Source organism: Danio rerio, chromosome 7, assembly GCF_049306965.1.
Source record: "Danio rerio strain Tuebingen ecotype United States chromosome 7, GRCz12tu, whole genome shotgun sequence".
Classification (NCBI taxonomy): Eukaryota; Metazoa; Chordata; class Actinopteri; order Cypriniformes; family Danionidae; genus Danio; species Danio rerio.
The window spans coordinates 23,398,161-23,425,000 of NC_133182.1; the positions used below are offsets into that span (position 1 = coordinate 23,398,161).

The 26,840-nt window shown below is 39.5% G+C and overlaps 1 protein-coding gene across 3 annotated transcripts in view; it reads left to right on the forward strand.

Moving 5' to 3' along the window:
• Positions 1-1,346: 1,346 nt before the first annotated feature.
• Positions 1,347-26,840, forward strand: part of htr2cl1 (5-hydroxytryptamine (serotonin) receptor 2C, G protein-coupled-like 1) — a 78,656-nt gene continuing 53,162 nt past the window's right edge. For all 3 annotated transcript variants that reach the window (XM_017356782.4, XM_073905907.1, XM_073905909.1), the window contains exon 1: positions 1,347-1,437. The gene's annotated coding sequence lies outside the window, so the exon portion shown is untranslated. The remainder of the gene's footprint in view (positions 1,438-26,840) is intronic.

Genomic DNA, 26,840 nt, shown 5'->3' on the forward strand with positions numbered 1-26,840 from the left:
AACTAACTCTTAAAAGGAATGGGAGTTGAGACTCTGATTGGTTTGATGCACGTTATGCTTAAAACACCAATAACTCATTAAGAGAATAAGCACAACCTTATCAGACCATGCGTTGTGGCGCATTGCGTTTTTTTTCCGTCCTTAAAATAGCAAAAGTGAATTCAGACACAGCCTTAATGCTTTTGCGCCATGTGCTTTAGACCTAGATCATTAAATTAGAGCCTCTAGAGTCCAGCTGTGATCTCTCAGGAATCTATTTTCTGTGATATTTTATAATATAAAACTTTAAAATGTCAGATAGCAGGGACATTTTGTGCACACATACAAAAACACACAGAGAAAATAATATATGCTAGTGCTTGTAAAGATTTCATGCAGCCATGGTTGGTTTTAGCTGTTTACCCACAGATTTTTGCACATGTCGGGATCTTGTTCTTCTGCCTGTCTTCAGTCACCCGTTATACAAACTCAGCAAAGCCTCAGGCATGTGTGCTCAAACCTTTGTGTGTGTGTGCTGTAATTATTACTATGCATGAGAGGTTGGACCGCAAGTCATATTAATTCAAAAGCAAAGTCATTTTTCCCACCACTGACCATGTGACAGTGAAGAGGCGAGAGTTGTTTTTCTTGTTCATGAGCTGTGGAGGGAGATGAAAAATACAGTGGAGAGAAAAAGATACTAGGCTAAACTCACTAAACCCGCTAAACTATCTTCTTCTTGACAATCATGAAGCTGAAGAATTATTCATGCTCGCTTCTTTTTTCATAATCCAGTAAATGATTATAGTTCTCTCTGAACCATTCTCGGTTAAACTGTTTTGTTTTTTAACTCCTCGCTTGTTCTCTCTGTGGACAAAAACTTAAAGCCACACTTTAATTGGCTGAAAACACAACAACTGCTCTTGTCAGCCCCCCTTTTTCCCCACAGTCATTCTAATTTACATAGATATTCCAACACTGTTGTCCCCCGAAGGCTTGTTAAAGCATCCTGAAAGATAAATGATCATAGCCTTTCAAAGAGGGAACTCCTTTTAATTTTAACAAATCATTTCTGGCCTTTAATGTTTGCTGTTTCAAAAGGAAGTGGATCAGAAATGGGCTGACAAAGCAACTGGCTCCTGGGCGTTTAACGAGGGGGCGAAGGTGCCACTGACTTGCCCATTTTTGCTTAATTGCTTGTCTTTCATTATGTCCCCCCGACGCTCGCATTGCATTSYAATTAAAATACGGGATGTATATTCAGCACAGGGCGGAGTTGCTTCATTTTTTTGATGTACAGGATTTTGGGCCAGTGGAAAAGAGCAGTTCTGATCAAGTGTGTGTATGTGTGTGTGTCTTTCTCACAGCGGGCGGCTCTTACTTGGGAGACTGACAGCTGACAGTGGATAATCTCCTGACGGTTTACCCTGCATTCCTGCCTGCTGGAGGAAATCTCAGGTGAGCACTGTAAAACTGCAGATTGAGGGTCCCTCTGGATGGAACAGATGTTACTTATTGCATTCATTTAAATTGGGCAGAATATTGATGATTACATATATATTATTAGGAGGAATTAATGTGGGGGCGGTTACTGTGTCTTAATAAATGCTGAAATAAATTTAAATAAGTGAATGAAGATGGAAATCCATAAAATAATTACTTTTTGTGAGTGATAAGTGAAGTGAAATTAATTTTTAATTAACTGATTAAGTGACAAATAAAACACAGTTATATTTGTTCAACATATTAAGATAACTTTAAAAAGTTGCTTAAGACACTGTTAAAATTGAATAAGGTGTCTAGGTATAGAAAACGTAACATTTAGGATTGAAAGGTTGGATACAAGCAAGGACAAACAACTGTAGCAATTAACTTGTTTATTCTTTTATAAGGGAAAATGGCAAAGCCAACAAAAAAGGAGTGAGGCTTGTGAGCTTTAAAAAGAGCTATTGAAAATAAATAGAAACAATCACAGAAATAAGACCAAACCAAAAGTTACTGGAGGAAAAACAACTAGAGTGGAGCCAAAGATCACCTCTAAACTTTCAAGAGTTCACACTTAGCTGATGAGTGAATATAAAGCTTGTTTGGCATGTGGTCCCGGGAGAAAGCCCTTAGCTTATAAGATCCTCGAGCCCTGGGCTCCCTCCCATTAGCAGGGCGAGAGGGGAGTTTGACCTCAGGTAGATCTCGATAAACTCCCTCTGACGTATTTCTGGCTAATGACAGATATAGGCATGGCTAAGGAGTGATAAACAGCTTGCTAAGGGCTTGACTATGATGCCAATTTGGTATGTTCAGTTTACTTAGGTTGCAGGTTTTTTGTACAGTGGGAGGAAACCGACGCACCTGGGGAAAACCCACGTGAGCATGGGGAGAATGATGAACTCCACACAGAAATGTTGACTGGTTTAGTAGGGACTTTAATATTTGCTGTGAGGCAACGGTGCTAATCGCTGGGCCTCAGTGTCGCCCATCTAGATTCTTCAAGACGAAGATACTGAGATAAGAAAGTTATTGTGAGTTATAGTGAGTTATTGCATCTGATTGGTGAATCAATCATAAGCTAATGTGGGACCAACCGTGGACGATCATAAGCATGTGATCCTCCCGAAATTAGTTTGTAAATAAACTTCACAAAGGAAATAAAAACATGAAAAAAAAGTAAACCGAAATCTTCGCCGTATTTGACACCGCTAAATACGCTCCTTAAATAATATTAAAAAAATAATAATACAAAAAGCACCATTCACCCACTTAGCTAATGTTTCTGATCATTCATCTAGCTACGGGCAGAATGTATGTCACACAATCTGTTAACCTTTTCCTTTTTTCGCAAAAAGGAATGATAAACTTTTAAACCATATTGGGATTACAGATTTTTGTTTCAGTTCAGAAACAGGAAGGAGCAAATCATAATGCATAAACAGAAACAAGTGTTATGACACACAGCACTGAACAGCGAGGCGTGCCAGTCAAATTTAAAGTCTGTGGAACAAAGCCTCATTGGTCTACGAGGACAAAACCTGTGAAGGCAAAAATAGCAGAACAAAAGGTGATAGGGAGAGAACAAGAGCGAATGACAGACAGGGAGAGAGAGAGTGACAGAGAGGAAGAAAGCGACAAAAACTCCCACAAACCATAACAGACACAGTTATTAATAATAAAATTTGTGTTTTTGTATTGTTTAGTTTAGTTATACTGTAGTATATTAAAAATAAAATGCATTATTATTATTATTATTATTATTATTATTGTTATTGTTGTTGTTGTTGTTGTTGTTGTTGTTTGTATTATTATTAGGGGCCAAGCACCGTAGGTGCGTAGGCACCTATTGCTTTCGTTAGTGTTCTTATTATTAGGGGCCAAGCACCGTAGGTGCGTAGGCACCTATTGCTTTCGTTAGTGTTCTTATTATTATTATTATTATTATTATTCTTCTTCTTCTTCCGTTTCTTCCGCCGGATTTGAATGGCAGCCCATATAGGCGTATGCGGGAAAGTTGTATAATTTGGCACAATGATAGAGGCCAGTATTAACATTAATCAGGCCAATTATGAAGTCTCAAAATCAAACTCTCTAGCGCCACCACTTGTCCAAACTTTCACGTATGTTTATCATCATAACTTTTGAACCGAATGGGCTACAATCAAAATTCTTTTTTCCCCTGATTCCTTGGCTCAGTCCAATTCAAACGCACCCTATGACGTCATTTTCCGTCATGACTTTTTTCGCGCTATTTTAAATTTTTCGCAAAACCTATTTGATCGAACTCGTCCTAGGCCGTGTCTCCGATTTTCACCAAAATTTAATCACATGATCTACAGACCATGCCAACCAAAAGTTATGGAATTCAAATTGATTAGACCAACCGTTTTCGTTTAACTTGCGAACTAATTTAACGTAGAACTTGCGAAAATGGACTTGAGGCGATATCTCTGTAACGCATTCACCGATTCACACCAAACTTAGTGTGTGTTATGACAACTAGGGTCTACGGTTAATTGCGGAGTTTCGGCGCACTGCCCCCTAGTGGTCCGGAGATACAAAAAACTTGCTTTTTGGCTTATAACGTCTCAACCTTTCGTCCGAAACTCTTGAAACTGGTCTCATTACATCCGGCAGAGCATGCCGAGTCGAATGATGTCTGATTTTCACAGGTCAGCCATTTTGGGCGTCGCCCATTTCGATTTTTGCCCAAAAATGCTATATTTTACCAACACATTAACATATCATTACAAAACATGGTATGCATCTTCAACCCCATGCCCTGAAAGTACTCAAAAACGTCTGGAGCAGCGCCACCTTATGGCCAATAGTGCTTGGCCCCTTAATTGCTGCTTGCAGCTATATTTATTATTATTATTCTTCTTCTTCTTCTTCCGTTTCTTCCGCCGGATTTGAATGGCAGCCCATATAGGCGTATGCGGGAAAGTTGTATAATTTGGCACAATGATAGAGGCCAGTATTAACATTAATCAGGCCAATTATGAAGTCTCAAAATCAAACTCTCTAGCGCCACCACTTGTCCAAACTTTCACGTATGTTTATCATCATAACTTTTGAACCGAAAGGGCTACAATCAAAATTCTTTTTTCCTCTGATTCCTTGGCTCAGTCCGATTCAAACGCACCATATGACGTCATTTTCCGTCATGAATTTTTTCGCGCTATTTTAAATTTTTTAAAAAACCTATTTGATCGAACTTGTCCTAGGCCGTGTCTCTGATTTTCACCAAAATTGAATCACATGATCTACAGACCATGCCAACCAAAAGTTATGGAATTCAAGTTGATTAGACCAACCGTTTTCGTATAACTTGCGAACTAATTTAATGTAGAACTTGCGAAAATGGACTTGAGGCGATATCTCCGTAACGCATTCACCGATTCACACCAAACTTGGTGGGTGTTATGACAACTAGGGTCTGAGGTTACCTGCTGAGTTTCGGCGCACTGCCCCCTAGTGGTCCGGAGATACTAAAAACTTGCTTTTTAGCTTATAACGTCTCAACCTTTCGTCCGAAACTCATGAAACTGGTCTCATTACATCCGGCAGAGCATGCCGAGTCGAATGATGTGTGATTTTTACAGGTCAGCCATTTTGGGCGTCGCCCATTTCGATTTTAGGCCAAAATTGCTATATTTTACCAACACATTCACATATCATTACAAAACATGGTATGCATCTTCAACCCCATGCCCTGAAAGTACTCAAAAACGTCTGGAGCAGCGCCACCTTATGGCCAATAGTGCTTGGCCCCTTAATTGCTGCTTGCAGCTATATTTATTATTATTATTCTTCTTCCGTTTCTTCCGCCGGATTTGAATGGCAGCCCATATAGGCGTATGCGGGAAAGTTGTATAATTTGGCACAATGATAGAGGCCAGTATTAACATTAATCAGGCCAATTATGAAGTCTCAAAATCAAACTCTCTAGCGCCACCACTTGTCCAAACTTTCACGTATGTTTATCATCATAACTTTTGAACCGAATGGGCTACAATCAAAATTCTTTTTTCCTCTGATTCCTTGGCTCTGTCCGATTCAAACGCACCCTATGACGTCATTTTCCGTCATGAATTTTTTCGCGTTATTTTAAATTATTCGAAAAACCTATTTGATCGAACTCGTCCTAGGCCGTTTCTCCGATTATCACCCAAATTGAATCACATGATCTACAGACCATGCCAATCAAAAGTTATGGAATTCAAGTTGATTTGACCAACCGTTTTTGTTAAACTTGCAATCAAATTTAACGTAGAACTTGCAAAAATGGACTTGAGACGATATCTCCGTAACGCATTCACCGATTCACACCAAACTTGGTGTGTGTTATGACAACTAGGGTCTAAGGTTAATTGCGGAGTTTCGGCTCAATGCCCCCTAGTGGTCCGGAGATACTAAAAACTTGCTTTTTGGCTTATAACGTCTCAACTTTTCGTCCGAAACTCATGAAACTGGTCTCATTACATCCGGCAGAGCATGCCGAGTCGAATGATGTTTGATTTTCACAGGTCAGCCATTTTGGGCGTCGCCCATTTCGATTTTTGGCCAAAAATGCAATATTTTACCAACACATTCACATATCATTACAAAACATGGTATGCATCTTCAACCCCATGCCCTGAAAGTACTCAAAAACGTCTGGAGCAGCGCCACCTTATGGCCAATAGTGCTTGGCCCCTTAATTGCTGCTTGCAGCTATATTTATTAGGGGCCAAGCACCGTAGGTGCGTAGGCACCTATTGCTTTCGTTAGTGTTCTTATTATTATTATTATTATTATTATTATTATTATTATTCTTCTTCTTCTTCTTCTTCTTCCGTTTCTTCCGCCGGATTTGAATGGCAGCCCATATAGGCGTATGCGGGAAAGTTGTATAATTTGGCACAATGATAGAGGCCAGTATTAACATTAATTAGGCCAATTATGAAGTCTCAAAATCAAACTCTCTAGCGCCACCACTTGTCCAAACTTTCACGTATGTTTATCATCATAACTTTTGAACCGAATGGGCTACAATCAAAATTCTTTTTTCCTCTGATTCCTTGGCTCTGTCCGATTCAAACCCACCCTATGACGTCATTTTCCGTCATGACTTTTTTCGCGCTATTTTAAATTTTTTGAAAAACCTATTTGATCGAACTCGTCCTAGGCCGTGTCTCCGATTTTCACCAAAATTTAATCACATGATCTACAGACCATGCCAACCAAAAGTTATGGAATTCAAGTTGATTAGACCAACCGTTTTTGTTTAACTTGCGAACTAATTTAACGTAGAACTTGCGAAAATGGACTTGAGGCGATATCTCTGTAACGCATTCACCGATTCACACCAAACTTGGTGTGTGTTATGACAACTAGGGTCTAAGGTTAATTGCGGAGTTTCGGCGCACTGCCCCCTAGTGGTCCGGAGATACTAAAAACTTGCTTTTTGGCTTATAACGTCTCAACCTTTCGTCCGAAACTCATGAAACTGGTCTCATTACATTCGGCAGAGCATGCCGAGTCAAATTATGTCTGATTTTCACAGGTCAGCCATTTTGGGCGTCGCCCATTTCGATTTTTGGCCAAAAATGCTATATTTTACCAACACATTCACATATCATTACAAAACATGGTATGCATCTTCAACCCCATGCCCTGAAAGTACTCAAAAACGTCTGGAGCAGCGCCACCTTATGGCCAATAGTGCTTGGCCCCTTAATTGCTGCTTGCAGCTATATTTATTATTATTATTATTCTTCTTCTTCTTCTTCTTCTTCTTCCGTTTCTTCCGCCGGATTTGAATGGCAGCCCATATAGGCGTATGCGGGAAAGTTGTATAATTTGGCACAATGATAGAGGCCAGTATTAACATTAATCAGGCCAAATATGAAGTCTCAAAATCAAACTCTATAGCGCCACCACTTGTCCAAACTTTCACGTACGTTTATCATGATAACTTTTGAACCGAATGGGCTACAATCAAAATTCTTTTTTCCTCTGATTCCTTGGCTCAGTCCGATTCAAACCCACCCTATGACGTCATTTTCCGTCATGAATTTTTTTGCGCTATTTTAAATTTTTCGAAAAACCTATTTGATCGAACTCGTCCTAGGCCGTGTCTCCGATTTTCACCAAAATTGAATCACATGATCTACAGACCATGCCAACCAAAAGTTATGGAATTCAAGTTGATTAGACCAACCGTTTTCGTTTAACTTGCGAACTAATTTAACGTAGAACTTGCGAAAATGAACTTGAGGAGATATCTCTGTAACGCATTCACCGATTCACACCAAACTTGGTGTGTGTTATGACAACTAGGGTCTGAGGTTAATTGCGGAGTTTCGGCGCACTGCCCCCTAGTGGTCCGGAGATACTAAAAACCTGCTTTTTGGCTTATAACGTCTCAACCATTCGTCCGAAACTCATGAAACTGGTCTCATTACATCCGGCAGAGCATGCCGAGTCGAATGATGTCTGATTTTCACAGGTCAGCCATTTTGGGCGTCGCCCATTTCGATTTTTGGCCAAAAATGCTATATTTTACCAACACATTCACATATCATTACAAAACATGGTATGCATCTTCAACCCCATGCCCTGAAAGTACTCAAAAACGTCTGGAGCAGCGCCACCTTATGGCCAATAGTGCTTGGCCCCTTAATTGCTGCTTGCAGCTATATTTATTATTATTCTTCTTCTTCTTCTTCCGTTTCTTCCGCCGGATTTGAATGGCAGCCCATATAGGCGTATGCGGGAAAGTTGTATAATTTGGCACAATGATAGAGGCCAGTATTAACATTCATCAGGCCAATTATGAAGTCTCAAAATCAAACTCTCTAGCGCCACCACTTGTCCAAACTTTCACGTATGTTTTTCATCATAACTTTTGAACCGAATGGGCTACAATCAAAATTCTTTTTTCCTCTGATTCCTTGGCTCAGTCCAATTCAAACCCAGCCTATGACGTCATTTTCCGTCATGAATTTTTTCGCGCTATTTTAAATTTTTCGAAAAACCTATTTGATCGAACTCGTCCTAGGCCGTGTCTCCGATTTTCACCAAAATTGAATCACATGATCTACAGACCATGCCAACCAAAAGTTATGGAATTCAAGTTGATTAGACCAACCGTTTTCGTTTAACTTGCGAACTAATTTAACGTAGAACTTGCGAAAATGGACTTGAGGCGATATCTCTGTAATGCATTCACCGATTCACACCAAACTTGGTGTGTGTTATGACAACTAGGGTCTAAGGTTATTTGCGGAGTTTCGGCGCACTGCCCCCTAGTGGTCCGGAGATACTAAAAACTTGCTTTTTGGCTTATAATGTCTCAACCTTTCATGCGAAACTCATGAAACTGGTCTCATTACATCCGGCAGAGCATGCCGAGTCGAATGATGTCTGATTTTCACAGGTCAGCCATTTTGGGCGTCGCCCATTTCGATTTTTGGCCAAAAATGCAATATTTTACCAACACATTCACATATCATTACAAAACATGGTATGCATCTTCAACCCCATGCCCTGAAAGTACTCAAAAACGTCCGGAGCAGCGCCACCTTATGGCCAATAGTGCTTGGCCCCTTAATTGCTGCTTGCAGCTATATTTAGGGGCCAAGCACCGTAGGTGCGTAGGCACCTATTGCTTTCGTTAGTGTTCTTATTATTATTATTATTATTATTCTTCCGTTTCTTCCGCCGGATTTGAATGGCAGCCCATATAGGCGTATGCGGGAAAGTTGTATAGATTGGCACAATGATAGAGGCCAGTATTAACATTAATCAGGCCAATTATGAAGTCTCAAAATCAAACTCTCTAGCGCCACCACTTGTCTAAACTTTTACGTATGTTTATCATCATAACTTTTGAACCGAATGGGCTACAATCAAAATTCTTTTTTCCTCTGATTCCTTGGCTCAGTCCGATTCAAACGCACCCTATGACGTCATTTTCCGTCATGAATTTTTTCGCGCTATTTTAAATTTTTCGAAAAACCTGTTTGATCGAACTCGTCCTAGGCCGTGTCTCCGATTTTCACCAAAATTGAATCACATGATCTACAGACCATGCCAACCAAAAGTTATGGAATTCAAGTTGATTAGACCAACCGATGTCGTTTAACTTACAAACTAAATTAACGTTGAACTTGCGAAAATGGACTTGAGGCGATATCTCTGTAACGCATTCACCGATTCACACCAAACTTGGTGTGTGTTATGACAACTAGGGTCTAAGGTTAATTGCGGAGTTTCGGCGCACTGCCCCCTAGTGGTCCGGAGATACTAAAAACTTGCTTTTTGGCTTATAACGTATCAACCTTTCGTCCGAAACTCATGAAACTGGTCTCATTACATCCGGCAGAGCATGCCGAGTCGAATGATGTCTGATTTTCAAAGGTCAGCCATTTTGGGCGTCGCCCATTTCGATTTTTGGCCAAAAATGCTATATTTTACCAACACATTCACATATCATTACAAAACATGGTATACATCTTCAACCCCATGCCCTGAAAGTACTCAAAAACGTCTGGAGCAGCGCCACCTTATGGCCAATAGTGCTTGGCCCCTTAATTGCTGCTTGCAGCTATATTTATTATTATTATTATTATTCTTCTTCTTCTTCCGTTTCTTCCGCCGGATTTGAATGGCAGCCCATATAGGCGTATGCGGGAAAGTTGTATAATTTGGCACAATGATAGAGGCCAGTATTAACATTAATCAGGCCAATTATGAAGTCTCAAAATCAAACTCTCTAGCGCCACCACTTGTCCAAACTTTCACGTATGTTTATCATCATAACTTTTGAACCGAATGGGCTACAATCAAAATTCTTTTTTCCTCTGATTCCTTGGCTCAGTCCGATTCAAACCCACCCTATGACGTCATTTTCCGTCATGAATTTTTTCGCGCTATTTTACATTTTTCGAAAAACCTATTTGATCGAACTCGTCCTAGGCCGTGTCTCCGATTTTCACCAAAATTGAATCACATGATCTACAGACCATGCCAACCAAAAGTTATGGAATTCAAGTTGATTAGACCAACCGTTTTTGTTTAACTTGCGAACTAATTTAACGAAGAACTTGCGAAAATGGACTTGAGGCGATATCTCTGTAATGCATTCACCGATTCACACCAAACTTGGTGTGTGTTATGACAACTAGGGTCTAAGGTTAATTGCGGAGTTTCGGCACACTGCCCCCTAGTGGTCCGGAGATACAAAAAACTTGCTTTTTGGCTTATAACATCTCAACCTTTCGTCCGAAACTCATAAAACTGGTCTCATTACATCCGGCAGAGCATGTCAAGTCGAATGATGTCTGATTTTCACAGGTCAGCCATTTTGGGCGTCGCCCATTTCGATTTTTGGCCAAAAATGCTATATTTTACCAACATATTCACATATCATTACAAAACATGGTAAGCATCTGGCACAATGATAGAGGACAGTATTAACATTAATCATACCAAATATGAAGTCTCAAAATCAAACTCTCTAGCGCCACCACTTGTCCAAATGTTCATGTATGTTTATCATGATAACTTTTGAACCAAATGGGCTACAATCAAAATTCTTTTTCCCACTGATTCCTTGGATCAGTCTGATTCAAACGCACCCTATGACGTCATTTTCCGTCATGAATTTTTTCGCGTTATTTTAAATTATTCGAAAAACCTATTTGATCGAACTCGTCCTAGGCCGTTTCTCCGATTATCACCCAAATTGAATCACATGATCTACAGACCATGCCAACCAAAAGTTATGGAATTCAAGTTGATTTGACCAACCGTTTTCGTTTAACTTGCAATCAAATTTAACGTAGAACTTGCAAAAATGGACTTGAGACGATATCTCCGTAACGCATTCACCAATTCACACCAAACTTGGTGTGTGTTATGACAACTAGGGTCTAAGGTTAATTGCGGAGTTTCGGCGCACTGCCCTCTAGTGGTCCGGAGATACAAAAAACTTGCTTTTTGGCTTATAACGTCCCAACCTTTCGTCCGAAACTCATGAAACTGGTCTCATTACATCCGGCAGAGCATGCCGAGTCGAATGATGTCTGATTTTCACAGGTCAGCCATTTTGGGCGTCGCCCATTTCGATTTTTGGCCAAAAATGCTATATTTTACCAACACATTCACATATCATTACAAAACATGGTATGCATCTTCAACCCCATGCCCTGAAAGTACTCAAAAACGTCTGGAGCAGCGCCACCTTATGGCCAATAGTGCTTGGCCCCTTAATTGCTGCTTGCAGCTATATTTAGGGGCCAAGCACCGTAGGTGCGTAGGCACCTATTGCTTTCGTTAGTGTTCTTATTAGGGGCCAAGCACCGTAGGTGCGTAGGCACCTATTGCTTTCGTTAGTGTTCTTATTATTATTATTATTATTATTATTATTATTATTCTTCTTCTTCTTCTTCCGTTTCTTCCGCCGGATTTGAATGGCAGCCCATATAGGCGTATGCGGGAAAGTTGTATAATTTGGCACAATGATAGAGGCCAGTATTAACATTAATCAGGCCAATTATGAAGTCTCAAAATCAAACTCTCTAGCGCCACCACTTGTCCAAACTTTCACGTATGTTTATCATCATAACTTTTGAACCGAATGGGCTACAATCAAAATTCTTTTTTCCTCTGATTCCTTGGCTCAGTCCGATTCAAACCCACCCTATGACGTAATTTTCCGTCATGAATTTTTTCGCGCTATTTTAAATTTTTTGAAAAACCTATTTGATCGAACTCGTCCTAGGCCGTGTCTCCGATTTTCACCAAAATTGAATCACATGATCTACAGACCATGCCAACCAAAAGTTATGGAATTCATGTTGATTAGACCAACCGTTTTTGTTTAACTTACGAACTAATTTAACGTAGAACTTGCGAAAATGGACTTGAGGCGATATCTCTGTAATGCATTCACCGATTCACACCAAACTTGGTGTGTGTTATGACAACTAGGGTCTAAGGTTAATTGCGGAGTTTCGGCGCACTGCCCCCTACTGGTCCGGAGATACTAAAAACTTGCTTTTTGGCTTATAACGTCTTAACCTTTTGTCCGAAACTCATGAAACTGGTCTCATTACATCCGGCAGAGCATGCCGAGTCTAATGATGTCTGATTTTCACAGGTCAGCCATTTTGGGCGTCGCCCATTTTGATTTTTGGCCAAAAATGCTATATTTTACCAACATATTCACATATCATTACAAAACATAGTAAGCATCTGGCACAATGATAGAGGACAGTATTAACATTAATCATACCAAATATGAAGTCTCAAAATCAAACTCTCTAGCGCCACCACTTGTCCAAATGTTCATGTATGTTTATCATGATAACTTTTGAACCAAATGGGCTACAATCAAAATTCTTTTTCCCACTGATTCCTTGGATCAGTCCGATTCAAACGCACCCTATGACGTCATTTTCCGTCATGAATTTTTTCGCGTTATTTTAAATTATTCGAAAAACCTATTTGATCAAACTCGTCCTAGGCCGTTTCTCCGATTATCACCCAAATTGAATCACATGATCTACAGACCATGCCAACCAAAAGTTATGGAATTCAAGTTGATTTGACCAACCGTTTTCGTTTAACTTGCAATCAAATTTAACGTAGAACTTGCAAAAATGGACTTGAGACGATATCTCCGTAACGCATTCACCAATTCACACCAAACTTGGTATGTGTTATGACAACTAGGGTCTAAGGTTAATTGCGGAGTTTCGGCGCACTGCCCTCTAGTGGTCCGGAGATACAAAAAACTTGCTTTTTGGCTTATAACGTCTCAACCTTTCGTCCGAAACTCATGAAACTGGTCTCATTACATCCGGCAGAGCATGCCGAGTCGAATGATGTCTGATTTTCACAGGTCAGCCATTTTGGGCGTCGCCCATTTCGATTTTTGGCCAAAAATGCAATATTTTACCAACACATTCACATATCATTACAAAACATGGTATGCATCTTCAACCCCATGCCCTGAAAGTACTCAAAAACGTCTGGAGCAGCGCCACCTTATGGCCAATAGTGCTTGGCCCCTTAATTGCTGCTTGCAGCTATATTTATTATTATTAGGGGCCAAGCACCGTAGGTGCGTAGGCACCTATTGCTTTCGTTAGTGTTCTTATTATTATTATTATTATTATTATTATTATTATTATTCTTCTTCTTCTTCTTCTTCTTCCGTTTCTTCCGCCGGATTTGAATGGCAGCCCATATAGGCGTATGCGGGAAAGTTGTATAATTTGGCACAATGATAGAGGCCAGTATTAACATTAATTAGGCCAATTATGAAGTCTCAAAATCAAACTCTCTAGCGCCACCACTTGTCCAAACTTTCACGTATGTTTATCATCATAACTTTTGAACCGAATGGGCTACAATCAAAATTCTTTTTTCCTCTGATTCCTTGGCTCTGTCCGATTCAAACCCACCCTATGACGTCATTTTCCGTCATGACTTTTTTCGCGCTATTTTAAATTTTTTGAAAAACCTATTTGATCGAACTCGTCCTAGGCCGTGTCTCCGATTTTCACCAAAATTTAATCACATGATCTACAGACCATGCCAACCAAAAGTTATGGAATTCAAGTTGATTAGACCAACCGTTTTTGTTTAACTTGCGAACTAATTTAACGTAGAACTTGCGAAAATGGACTTGAGGCGATATCTCTGTAACGCATTCACCGATTCACACCAAACTTGGTGTGTGTTATGACAACTAGGGTCTAAGGTTAATTGCGGAGTTTCGGCGCACTGCCCCCTAGTGGTCCGGAGATACTAAAAACTTGCTTTTTGGCTTATAACGTCTCAACCTTTCGTCCGAAACTCATGAAACTGGTCTCATTACATTCGGCAGAGCATGCCGAGTCAAATTATGTCTGATTTTCACAGGTCAGCCATTTTGGGCGTCGCCCATTTCGATTTTTGGCCAAAAATGCTATATTTTACCAACACATTCACATATCATTACAAAACATGGTATGCATCTTCAACCCCATGCCCTGAAAGTACTCAAAAACGTCTGGAGCAGCGCCACCTTATGGCCAATAGTGCTTGGCCCCTTAATTGCTGCTTGCAGCTATATTTATTATTATTATTATTCTTCTTCTTCTTCTTCTTCTTCTTCCGTTTCTTCCGCCGGATTTGAATGGCAGCCCATATAGGCGTATGCGGGAAAGTTGTATAATTTGGCACAATGATAGAGGCCAGTATTAACATTAATCAGGCCAAATATGAAGTCTCAAAATCAAACTCTATAGCGCCACCACTTGTCCAAACTTTCACGTACGTTTATCATGATAACTTTTGAACCGAATGGGCTACAATCAAAATTCTTTTTTCCTCTGATTCCTTGGCTCAGTCCGATTCAAACCCACCCTATGACGTCATTTTCCGTCATGAATTTTTTTGCGCTATTTTAAATTTTTCGAAAAACCTATTTGATCGAACTCGTCCTAGGCCGTGTCTCCGATTTTCACCAAAATTGAATCACATGATCTACAGACCATGCCAACCAAAAGTTATGGAATTCAAGTTGATTAGACCAACCGTTTTCGTTTAACTTGCGAACTAATTTAACGTAGAACTTGCGAAAATGAACTTGAGGAGATATCTCTGTAACGCATTCACCGATTCACACCAAACTTGGTGTGTGTTATGACAACTAGGGTCTGAGGTTAATTGCGGAGTTTCGGCGCACTGCCCCCTAGTGGTCCGGAGATACTAAAAACCTGCTTTTTGGCTTATAACGTCTCAACCATTCGTCCGAAACTCATGAAACTGGTCTCATTACATCCGGCAGAGCATGCCGAGTCGAATGATGTCTGATTTTCACAGGTCAGCCATTTTGGGCGTCGCCCATTTCGATTTTTGGCCAAAAATGCTATATTTTACCAACACATTCACATATCATTACAAAACATGGTATGCATCTTCAACCCCATGCCCTGAAAGTACTCAAAAACGTCTGGAGCAGCGCCACCTTATGGCCAATAGTGCTTGGCCCCTTAATTGCTGCTTGCAGCTATATTTATTATTATTCTTCTTCTTCTTCTTCCGTTTCTTCCGCCGGATTTGAATGGCAGCCCATATAGGCGTATGCGGGAAAGTTGTATAATTTGGCACAATGATAGAGGCCAGTATTAACATTAATCAGGCCAATTATGAAGTCTCAAAATCAAACTCTCTAGCGCCACCACTTGTCCAAACTTTCACGTATGTTTATCATCATAACTTTTGAACCGAATGGGCTACAATCAAAATTCTTTTTTCCCCTGATTCCTTGGCTCAGTCCAATTCAAACGCACCCTATGACGTCATTTTCCGTCATGACTTTTTTCGCGCTATTTTAAATTTTTCGCAAAACCTATTTGATCGAACTCGTCCTAGGCCGTGTCTCCGATTTTCACCAAAATTTAATCACATGATCTACAGACCATGCCAACCAAAAGTTATGGAATTCAAATTGATTAGACCAACCGTTTTCGTTTAACTTGCGAACTAATTTAACGTAGAACTTGCGAAAATGGACTTGAGGCGATATCTCTGTAACGCATTCACCGATTCACACCAAACTTAGTGTGTGTTATGACAACTAGGGTCTACGGTTAATTGCGGAGTTTCGGCGCACTGCCCCCTAGTGGTCCGGAGATACAAAAAACTTGCTTTTTGGCTTATAACGTCTCAACCTTTCGTCCGAAACTCTTGAAACTGGTCTCATTACATCCGGCAGAGCATGCCGAGTCGAATGATGTCTGATTTTCACAGGTCAGCCATTTTGGGCGTCGCCCATTTCGATTTTTGCCCAAAAATGCTATATTTTACCAACACATTAACATATCATTACAAAACATGGTATGCATCTTCAACCCCATGCCCTGAAAGTACTCAAAAACGTCTGGAGCAGCGCCACCTTATGGCCAATAGTGCTTGGCCCCTTAATTGCTGCTTGCAGCTATATTTATTATTATTATTATTCTTCCGTTTCTTCCGCCGGATTTGAATGGCAGCCCATATAGGCGTATGCGGGAAAGTTGTATAATTTGGCACAATGATAGAGGACAGTATTAACATTAATCAGACCAAACATGAAGTCTCAAAATCAAACTCTCTAGCGCCACCACTTGTCCAAACTTTCACATACGTTTATCATCATAACTTTTGAACCGAATGGGCTACAATCAAATTTCTTTTTTTCTCTGATTCCTTGGCTCAGTCCGATTCAAATGCACCCTATGACGTCATTTTCCGTCATTAATTTTTTCGCGCTATTTTAAATTTTTCGAAAAACCTATTTGATCGAACTCGTCCTAGGCCATTTCTCCGATTTTCACCAAAATTGAATCACATGATCTACAGACTATGCCAACCAAAAGTTATGGAATTCAAGTTGATTTGACCAACCGTTTTCGTTTAAATTGCGATCAAATTTAACGAAGGACTTGCGAAAATGGACTTGAGACGATATCTCCGTAACGCATTCACCGATTCACACCAAACTTGGTGTGTGTTATGACAACTAGGGTCTGAGGTTACAGGCAGAGTTTCGGCGCACTGCCCCCTAGTGGTCCGGAGATATAAAAAACTTGCTTTTTGGCTTATAACATCTCAACCTTTCGTCCGAAACTTATAAAACTGGTCTCATTACATCCGGCAGAGCATGTCGAGTCAAATGATGTCTGATTTTCATAGGTCAGCCATTTTGGGCGTCGCCCATTTTGATTTTAGGCCAAAAATGCTATATTTTACCAACATATTCACATATTATTACAAAACATGGTATGCATCTGGCACAATGATAGAGGCCAGTATTAACATTAATCAGGCCAAATATGAAGTCTCAAAATCAAACTCTCTAGCGCCACCACTTGTCCAAACTTTCACATACATTTATCATCATAACTTTTGAACCGAATGGGCTACAATCAAAATTCTTTTTTCCTCTGATTCCTTGGCTCAGTCCGATTCAAATGCACCCTATGACGTCATTTTCCGTCATGAATTTTTTCGCGCTATTTTAAATTTTTCGAAAAACCTATTTGATCGAACTCGTCCTAGGCCGTGTCTCCGATTTTTACCAAAATTGAATCACATGATCTACAGACCATGCCAACCAAAAGTTATGGAATTCAAGTTGATTAGACCAACCGTTTTCGTTTAACTTGCGAACTAATTTATGTAGAACTTGCAAAAATGGACTTGAGGCGATATCTCTGTAACGCATTCACCGATTCACACCAAACTTGGTGTGTGTTATGACAACTAGGGTCTAAGGTTAATTGCGGAGTTTCGGCGCACTGCCCTCTAGTGGTCCGGAGATACTAAAAACTTGCTTTTTGGCTTATAACGTCTCAACCTTTCGTCCGAAACTCATGAAACTGGTCTCATTACATCCGGCAGAGCATGCCGAGTCGAATGATGTCTGATTTTCACAGGTCAGCCATTTTGGGCGTCGCCCATTTCGATTTTTGGCCAAAAATGCTATATTTTACCAACACATTCACATATCATTACAAAACATGGTATGCATCTTCAACCCCATGCCCTGAAAGTACTCAAAAATGTCTGGAGCAGCGCCACCTTATGGCCAATAGTGCTTGGCCCCTTAATTGCTGCTTGCAGCTATATTTATTATTGTTGTTGTTATTTGTATTATTATTATTATTGTTAATATTATTATTATTATTATTATTATTATTATTATTATTATTATTATTATTACATAATACTACTATCTAATAGATTAATTGATCAATTATTATAGCTATAATTCAGTGCATGTGAATGGAATATAAGAAAATGACTGAATAAGAGAATGCATGAATGAATTATTTGAATGACTGAGTCAGCCAATGAATAATTAAAAGAGTGGGAAGGGTAAATAAGTCAGTAAGTGTGCAGTGAGTGAATGACAAAACAACTGACTGGACAGATTAATGGCAGTAGAAATGAATCTGCAGTTTACTGTTTGAGTCAGTAATGAAAGAGCAAGCGAATACATGAATTAATTAACATGCAAATGAAGGAGGGAGAAAGTAAAAGTAAAGTGTGTAAATGAGCGAGTGATGAGTAACTGAATGGATGGACGAATGGCCAACTGAAGAAATGAGCACGTTTACGACTATCATGACAAAGTGACCAAATGGCACACAAGTGTAATTATGCGAATGCTGCACATTGAATAACGATGAGCAAGAACTATGAAAAGCCTGTCGCATAAAGCTATCTTAACATTCTCCATTCATTCGTTCTCTTTTGATCCTAATAGCCGTACATTCAGTATTCCTTCGAAGATGTTCATGGGGGGAGAATAACTCAAACCTCAGGTTGTCTGCATGAAGCCAGAAGCTTCCCGAGAGCAAATGCTCAGAGAAAAAGGTTCAAAGAGGTGAAGAGGATGACAAAACGACACAAATCCCGTAAACAACAAACCTTTACAGAAAGCTTTTTCAAATGAGCACTCACAACTCCTGCATACTACCTTGTTTGTTTAAAGGGCAAAATAACAGTATATAAAAGAAAGAAGGACTCTTGTCCTCCCTCAGTACTTTGTTTCCACAAAGCTAAAATCCATACAATACCTTGACACATGGGTGGATATGTGGCTGTTTAAGCGAGAGTAGGATTAGGGCTTAATCTTAGGGTTCATTCACATGGGCTTGGCAAACCACCTGTAGAAAACACACTCTTTCATCTCCTTGACACTTTAAACGATCACTCCATAAGCTTCACAAAGGTAGTGGGCTTGACAAACCACCCGTAGAAACACTCAATTCTCTCAGCACAAGCATTTGTTTTATATAATTAGCTCTTCTTTTTGTGTGTATTGCCTCTTGTTGAATTGCTGGATGCCTTCTCTATTGTAAGTTGATTTAGTTAAGTGTCTGCAGTGCTAAATCACTAAATGTATATGTTTAGACGTGACATGTTAACAGCCCCATAAACATCAAATGAGGACATAAAATAGCAGATTCTCTTATTGCTTTGTGGGATGTGGCTGTTTGTCACAAATAGGTGACATGTGTTGTTTGAGCTTTGTTTCTGGATTGTTCATTGCTGTGTGCCATCATTGTATTATTATGGTGTCATGTTTTGGCTGTGTATTTAAAAACGGTGCTTCTTGTGTTGGTGTAATCTATCTTTTCGTAGACATGGCAAATCAAAAAAGTGATGATTCCCTGTAAATCAATCAGAATTCAACAGTCTAGCTCCACCCAAAGAGGCCCAAAAAGTGGTAGGGTAAGGAATCAGCTCACTATTTTGACACTTCTGATAGTGGAAATGGAAATAAGTCAAGGGTAATCAAGGGAACAAATGAGGTTGTTGATGAGACCAAATTCAACACTGTACAGCAGGCACAGGACGTCAACTTGGCGTCAGATTGTCATTGTATCCCAACGTCATGGAGACATTGAATTTTGTTTGAAAATGAAAATTGGGTGGACGTCAGAATCCAATGTCAGGCCAACAACAATATGCAATGTTCAACTTAAAATCTGTCAAATATCAAAGTCTAATAATGTTACAACATGATATTGTGTGAACATTATCACTATGACGTCTATAAGACGTTGGATTTTGGTTGTCATAAATGTCAGTGTTTGACGTTAATATAACGTTGGTTTAGGATGTTGGCTCGACGTTGGATTGTCGTCACTTTCTAACACAACCTAAAATCAACCAAATATCAACTTCATTTGACGATGTTATTGGACGTCATAGTTACGTTATCCTTGGATGGTGGCTAGACATTGAATTTTGGTCACCTGACGTCACGACCTAAATCTAACCTATTATTAACATCTTATGATGTTGTGTGCCTGCGGGGATGTTATTGTTTTGTTTAGATGTGCTGGCTTTGCAAATAAGAATTCTCTTTTCTTTACAGTAAATGTTAAAAGGACATTACCACAGTGACATCACAATGCATGGTAATTGTGTGTTTATGAGTTACAGAGTATTTCACAGAATTAATCAAACATAGGATAATAATTTTTCGAATATACAACATTTTACCAACATTTTATGCACATTTCCATTAAAACCTGAGTTCCACCAAAATGCTTGGATTTACAGAGACTCTTACAGTATGTGTGAACAACTATATTGTTTCTAGTGCAGATATTTTAAATCTGTAGTTGCTATAGCAAGTAAACAAAATGGTGAACTGCTGCAAAAAAAAGAAAAGTCTGAATATGTTCCTTTTTAAGCATACAAGGTTTTCTTTAAATGCAGTAGAAACGGCCTTGGTTGCATGCTAGAAATAAAGCGCAAAACACAAACTGTGTCAGAGCCTTCGTTCTGATAAATTACTGTGCGTTCTTTCAAGTGGCTTGTTTAGTGAAAGAGCTCAAAAAGATGTATGCATTTCAGTAGCGAAGCAGCCCACTTTTAGTGCTAGTTTTTAGCCATTTATATGTTTGCACATTTATTTATTTATGTTTTATTTATTTGCGAGTGTCTGTGTGTGGGCAATGAAAGCCGCTGGATTTGTGCTGGCAAGTGAAGTTTCCAAACAAACAAACAAATCCTAATTATCATAGACTCTCACAACATTCCACAGCCAACACACTGTCACATGCTCATGACATAATTAGCGGTTTAGGCGGCCAGAATTTCAGAAATGCTGGGCTTTGTGGAATTATTCTTGAGCGTTGGGATGCTGTGGTTTAAGATACAGGTGCTTTAAAAGTAAAGTTGGTTTCTGCAATCTCTTGATTTGAGCATGTCTGTGTGCTGAAGTCTTCATGTAACTTTTACTCTGAACTTCATGTCTGTTTCAATAAAATAAGTCTGAAACATTGATATAAATGTATAAAACTGATATAAATATAAATATTGAACAGATAAAAAAAATACACATACACCTCGTACATTGCATACGGATGTTTATAGCGCTTCACTTTTTCCAAATTTTTTCATGTTGCAGCCTTATTCCAAAATTGATTAAATTTCCTCAACTTTTTACACACAATACCTCATAGTGACAATGTGAAAAAATATATATATATTTTTAATTGTTGCAAATTTATATATATAAAAAAAAAACATAAAATCACATGTACCTAATGCCGAGTTCAGACTGCATGATTTTCCAACTAGTCGTGTCACAGATGTTTTCACACTGCAGGTATACACACACGCACACACAAGTGAAAGCTGCTCTCTCATTGGCTGTAGGCGTTCGCTGATTTTATTTTCAGTCAAAACTCAATTCACACGGCATGATTTGAATCGCCGACAGCTCCAGATATTTAGCACGCCAAATATCTCACAGGCATCGGCGTCTCATCGGCAATTCTTTCAGATCGCGTCTTTGATCGTTCATACTGTGTGATTGTCACTCACGTGCACAAGCAGCGATTTGCCTGTGATTTCAGGCATTTGTCGGCGATTTCTCAAAACCTGTCGGCGAGCCAAAATCAGGGCTAAAATCACGCATTCTGAAGTAGGCATTAGTATTCAAAGACTTTGCCGTGTAGCTCTAAATTGAGCTCAGGTACATTCTGTTCCCACTCATCATTCTCGAGATGTTTCAGCAGCGTCATTGGAGTTCACCTGTGGTAAATTCAATTGATTGGACATGATTTGAAAAGGCATACGCCTGTCTATATAAGGTCCCAGGGTTGACAGTGCATGTCAAAGCACAAGCATAAAGACAAAGGAGTTCTCTGTACTATTCCGAGACAGGATTGTCTCAAGGCACATAGCTTGGAAAGGTTACAGAAAAATATCTGCTGCTCTAAAAACTTCAATGAGCACAGTGGACCACCAGGACTCTTCCTAGAGCTGACCAGCCATCTAAGCTGAGTGAGGAAAAGGAGAAGGCCCTTAGTCAGGGAGGTGATAAATAACCCGATTGTCACATGTCTGAGCTTCAGCGTTCTTCTGTGGAGAGAGGAGAACCTTACACAAGGACAACAATCTGTGCAGCAAACAGGCCTATTTGGTAGAGTGGCCAAACGGAAGCCACTCCCTGCCTGGAATTGGCCAAAAGGCATCCGAAGGACTCTCAGACCATCAAAAACTAAATTCTCTGGTCTGTAGTGACTAAAACTCTTTGTAGTCAATGCCAAGCGTTACGCTTGGAGAAAACCAGGCACTGCTCATCACCAGTCTAATACCATTCCTAAAGTGAAGCATGGTGGTGGCAGCATAATGCTGTGGGGTTGTTTTTCAGAAAAGACTAGTCGGGATAGAGGGAAATATGAATGCAGCAATGTACATCCTGAATGAAAATCTGCTTCAGAGTGCTCTTGACCTCAGACTGGGGCGATGGTTCATCTTCCAGCAGGACAATGACCCAAAGCATACTGCCAAAATGTCTATGGATTGGTTTCACAACAACTCGGTGAATGTCCTTGAGTGGCCCAGCAAGAACCCAGATCTAAATCCTATTGAACATCTCTGTAGAGATCTGAAAATGGCTGTACACCATAACTTCCCATCCAACCTGATAGAGCTTTAGAGGAACTGCAAAGAGGAATGGCCAAAAATTCACAAAGATAGGTGTGCCAAGCTTGTTGCATCATATTTAAAAAGACTGAAAGCTGCAATTTCTGCCAAAGATTTTTCTGCCAAAGAGCCAAGGCTGATTTTTGTGATTTTCAGATTTTTGTGATTTTCAGGTTTTTTGTTTGTAATAAATTTGCAACAATTTTAAAAAATATTTTTTTTTTTTCACACTTTTTTCACAAATTTTGAGGAAATAAATTATTTTAATCCATTTTGGAATAAGGTCCATATTGAAATTTAATTCATATTTGCAGTAAGTCTTTTGGGACAAATCATTATTAGGTTGGTTGGTTGGTTGGTTGATTGATTGATTGATTGATTAATTGATTGATTGACTTGCTTCTTGAAAAATCATCTTTACGAGTGAGCACATAAAAATGTGCACTTGTAATAATGTGTTCTCAAGAAGTCTTTCGTTCCCTCTCTCATTCTTGCACAAAGGCTTAAACCATTATCACAACAATTAATACCCATCATAAATCACAGCGAGAGAGACAGTCAAAGAGGGAGATGAAACTTGTCATCTTGTGCACCATCTGTCTGTTTCGCGCTGATCGATGTTTTCCACTCCAGACTTTATTGTTTTTTCTTCTGCCCTTTTTTACAAAAGGATTCGTTTCATTTTTCTCCCCTCATTAATCACCCCATTCCGATGATATTGACAGGCACCATTTAACTGCCACCATTTATAACAGCACATCGCCGAGATACAAGTCAGGACATCCTGAAAGGGAAGCAGTGTATTTATAGACTGCACACCCTACAACTGAAGTGCCTCTTTGTTTTTCAAGTGGGCTTTCATTTATTTCCCAGCAGTACCACTATTATGAAATCAAATGAATATGATAATCATTCAGTACCATTAGCATATATCAAAGTGTTATGGTATTGCAGTCTGATACCATCACCGTGCCACCTACGTTTTTTCCATCTTTCCACAGAGAACACGATATGCATTTTTACATTTATTAGTGGTTTTCCATGTAAGACTCTGTGCCGTGTAAAACCAATCACATTTTCAATTCTTCCTGCAGTTTAAAACACGCCAATGGTCATAGATGTGTAGGAATATCCTCACAAATCTAATTAAATTCAATTAAATACTCATTTATCGGGAAAATCTCTCCATTGACTTTGGCTTCTGAAATGTTCCCCTTTGAGGCTGAACCACAGGTTGTGTCTTTAATGAAATGTAAGGTGTCCTTGTCCTGTTGCTGTTTTGTCATGCCAGGGGAGTGTGCAGGGGTTGCTTTGGATGCCCTCCGACAAGGGCTTTTTGCTAATGAGGATTCATACTCTCTGTTCTTTTGCTGGCCGTATCAGAGGCTTCAGTAACTCGCTTTATTGTGGAGAAATCACAGGGGATTGTCCACAAGGACAGTGTGAAAGAGGCTAAGTGAAGACAACCTTTGTTTTACTACAGTACATGCTAATGCCTGGGCTAAAGGATGTCGGCTGATGGTGGTCTACTACCGGAAAATATTATATATCATATCGATAACTCAATTTTTAGTTGTTTATATATATATATATATATATATATATATATATATATATATATATATATATATATATATATATATATATATATATATATATATATATAGTAGTAGTAGTGCTTGTTATGAATGGTGTATCTGTGCACTTTGTTGTTTTGTAAAAAATTTAATTTGCCTTAATCTTTAATCAAATACCATAACCTTCCCTTCCCCTACAAAATGACTTATCTTTACTTCTGGTCAGATGTAATGTCTTAAGAAGGGGACTAACAGGGAAGGTCTGGTTTTGTCCATTTAAACATTCTGCACAAGTGTTAACAATATCTTCTTTTGTGTTCAACAAAACGAAACAAAATTGTAAATGATGACAGAATATTTGCATCCAGTATATTATCTCTTAAAACACAAAACCCTAACAAATGCGTTGAAATACAAAATCTAAACAATGTCTTTTAGTATGGTAAACAAAAGTGTAACAATTGACTGCAGTACATGTGTTGTTTTCTCTAAAAGAATTCATTGGACTGTCATCAGTTGTTTCTTACATTTCGCTTCCTTCAGATGCATTCATTGTAAGAGAGACATATCCTCTCCCCCAGCTCACTGCTTTAGCCGTATCTCAAGAGTGTCTTTGATCAATCTTTGATAAAGCGGAACAGACTGCCCACAATATGCTGCGAGGCATTGCTTCTGAAAGAACTCAGCCCCAAGACATGCATTCAAAGGCCAGCTCTGCCCAGATCATCATCTACCCCCCCGCACGCTTCAGTATGTTTGTTCTTGTGAGCACTTTTAGATGATTTAATGGGTCAATCAGGACGGCAGAAGGCATTCAAAGGTTCTTCTCCTCCCTCAAGACCACCGATCCTTCAATCTGTGTGGCGTTAACATTAACCCAGGCCACTCCTCTGGTTAAAGCTCACCGTGGAGGCCAGCGTAGTGCTCGGAGTGATGCCGTCTCTCTGATTGCCCTTGAATATCCAAGCAGCTCAAGTGCCATTGAATCAGCTTTTGCGAAAGAAAGAAAACCCGGGATAGATGAACGCATCGCTTCATCAGTGAGCCGCGGGGTCACCGGGAGGAAGTGAAGAAACTGAAGCGCCCAATAATTGGACTAGGAAAAAAAAAATGGTATTTATCTTTGCTAGCGTGTTATAATTGTATAGAACTAAAAACAAATTACAGATCACACGGAGCAAAATACTTCAGCATCACGCCGTGATTGTTCATCCGAATGTTACTAAAGCAAACGAGCGGCAATTATGGCGAGTGTTGATTCAGTGGAAGGAACGGAAGGCTGATGCAGCGGGTCGTGAAGGGCATATAGTATAAAGACCGACTCCGATATGATTACGGGATGAAGAGGTGCTAATGAAACCCTTGGAGGAACAGTCAGTCACGTAGTGCAAAAGGCTTTTTCGCAGTGTGAATGTTTGCCAGTGTGTTCGGATGAAAAAAAACAGGTGTTATATAAACAAGTGGACTCTTACATTGAGTAAAATGGTGAAAAGAGACCATGATTCCCAGTGAAGAAGCAAAAGGTGTTGCTCTGTTTGATGAAAAAGAGAAGCGAAAAGGAAAGGGAGGGGAAAGATACTTAGAGAGAAAGAGAGCGAAGGGGGTGAAATTACAGCCGATGGTGCTCAGTCAAGGGCATAGAGCACCTCGACGGCTCTTCACCAAGCGCTCCTGAAATGTGGCAGAAAGAGAGAGATTGAGAATTGAAAAGCTTGAAAGAAGTGAAAGAAAGATAGAAATCAATAGACTGTCTCCCTGGATGCCAATATAACCATCCCCTACTCCCCGAGGCCTGCACAAATTAAAGAAAGGAAGGAAAGGGTGAGGGAAAAAAAAAGAAAGAATCTAATATGACGAATTGAAACTAATAAAACGCTAAACTGAGAAAGAGGCTTGAGGAGGAGAGCAATTCTACTAAAAAGAAAGAGATTGTATTCTAGGCTTTCCAAAATAGTAAAAGTAGTATGAAATGATGATAAGAAAAGATGTCATACATTTTTTACTTTTCATCGGTGGGGGTTCTTTGCATTGAAAATAGGGTTGGAATTATTAAAGGGATCTTTCACCCACATTGAATCATTTGAGTTAATTTCCTCCCCCTCAGACCATCCTTGATTACTTTTTTCCCCTCAGTACAACATTAAACAAGATTTTTAACTGAAACCCATGGTTACTGGTGATTCATGAAATGGATACAGAGATACAAATGAAATGTTCTTCATTAGCATGGGTGGATTCATGAAGACATCACATCCATGGAAACTTTTCTATACACATATTTTTTTATAGAAGATAATTAAAATAATCTTCTAGAAT